Below are 2,014 nucleotides of genomic sequence, written 5' to 3' on the forward strand. Positions count from 1 at the left end.
TTTTAGGATTTGAAATAGCTCAACTGCAATCCCATCACGTCCACTAACTTTTGTTTGTAGTGATGCTTCCTAGGGCCCACTTGACTTTGGATCCCAGGATGTCTGGCTCTAGGTGAGTAATCACACCTTCATGATTATCTGGGTCATGAAGATCTTTTCTGCATAGTTCTTCTGTGTATTCTTGCCATCTCTTCTGCTTCTGTTACCATTTCTTTCCTTTATTGTGTCCATCTTTGCATGAAATAGGGGATTTGATTTAAGTTCTACCTGGCTGGGCTAGTGGTTTTCCCTGTTTTCTTTAGTTTAAGCCTGAATTTTGCTATGAGAAGCTGATGATCTGAGCCACAGTCAGCTCCAGTCTTGTTTTTGCTCACTGTATACAGCTTCTTTAATTTGATTTCAGTATTGATCATTTGGGGATGTCCATGTGTGAAGTCATCTCTTGTGTTGTTGAAAAAGGGTGTTTGCTATGACCAGAGCATTCTCTTGGCAAAATTCAGTTAGCCTTTGCCTTGCTTCATTTTGTACTCCAAGGCCAATCCTGCCTGTTGCTCCAAGAATCTTTTTACTTCCTACCTTTGTATTCCAATCCCCAATGATGAATAGAACGTAATTTTTTTTTTTTTTTTTTGGTGTGTGTTCTAGGAGGTCTTCTAGGTCTTCTGATCAACTTCAGCCTCTTCAGCATTGGTGGTAGGGGCATAGACCTGAATTACTATCATGTTGAATGACTTGCATTGAGTCATTCTCAAACGAACTGAGATCATTCTGTCATTTTTGAGGTTGCCCCCAAGTACTGCATTCCAGACTCTTTTGTTGATTATGATGGGTACTCCATTTATTCTATGGGAATCTTTACCCACGTAGTAGATACAATGGTCATCTGAATTACTTTGCCCATTCCCGTTCATTTAGTTCACGGATTCCTGAGATGTCAACATTTATTCTTACCATCTTCTGCTTGACCACATCTAATTTACCTTGATTCATGGACCTCACGGAGAAGGCAATGGCACCCCACTCCAGTACTCTTGCCTGGAAAATCCCATGGATGGGGGAGCCTGGCAGGCTGCAGTCCATGGGGTCGCTAGAGTCGGACACGACTGAGTGACTTCACTTCACTTTTCACTTTCATGCATTGGAGAAGGAAATGGCAACCCACTCCAGTGTTCTTGCCTGGAGAATCCCAGGGACGGGGAAGCCTGGTGGGCTGCCATCTATGGGGTTGCACAGAGTCGGACACGACTGAAGTGACTTAGCAGCAGCAGCAGCAGCATGGACCTCACGTTCCAGGTTCCTGTGCAGTACTGTTCTTTGCAGCATTGGAAATCACGTTCATCACCAGACACATCCACAACTGAGCGTTGTTTTCACTTTGGCCCAGCCACTTCATTCTTTCTGGGGCTGTTAGTAGTTGCCCTCCACTCTTCCCGAGTGCAATACTGGATACCTTCCGACCTGGGGGACTCGTCTTTTGCTGTCACCTTTTATGTCTTTTTGTACAGTTCATGAGCTCCTTGGCAAGTATACTGGGGTGGTCTGCCTTCCCTCCTGCACTGGATTGCGTTTTGTCAGAACTTTCCAGTATGACCTGTCCATTCTGGGTGGCCCTACATGGTATGGCTCATAGCTTCACTGAGTTATGCACATCACTTTGCCATGACAAGGCAGTAATCCATGAAGGGTTTTGTTTTTTTTTAATCTTCAGTTCAGTTCAGTCGCTCAGTCGTGTCCGACTCTTTGCAGCCCCATGAATCGCAGCACGCCAGGCCTCCCTGTCCATCACCATCTCCCGGAGTTCACCCAGACTCACGTCCATCGAGTCAGTGATGCCATCCAGCCATCTCATCGTCTGTCGTCCCCTTCTCCTCCTGCCCCCAATCCCTCCCAGCATCAGAGTCTTTTCCAATGAGTCAACTCTTCACATGAGGTGGCCAAAGTATTGGAGTTTCAGCTTTAGCATCATTCCTTCCAAAGAAATCCCAGGGCTGATCTCCTTTAGAATGGACTGGTT

Source organism: Bison bison, unplaced genomic scaffold, assembly GCF_000754665.1.
Source record: "Bison bison bison isolate TAMUID 2011002044 unplaced genomic scaffold, Bison_UMD1.0 scf7180017864190, whole genome shotgun sequence".
NCBI lineage: Eukaryota > Metazoa > Chordata > Mammalia > Artiodactyla > Bovidae > Bison > Bison bison.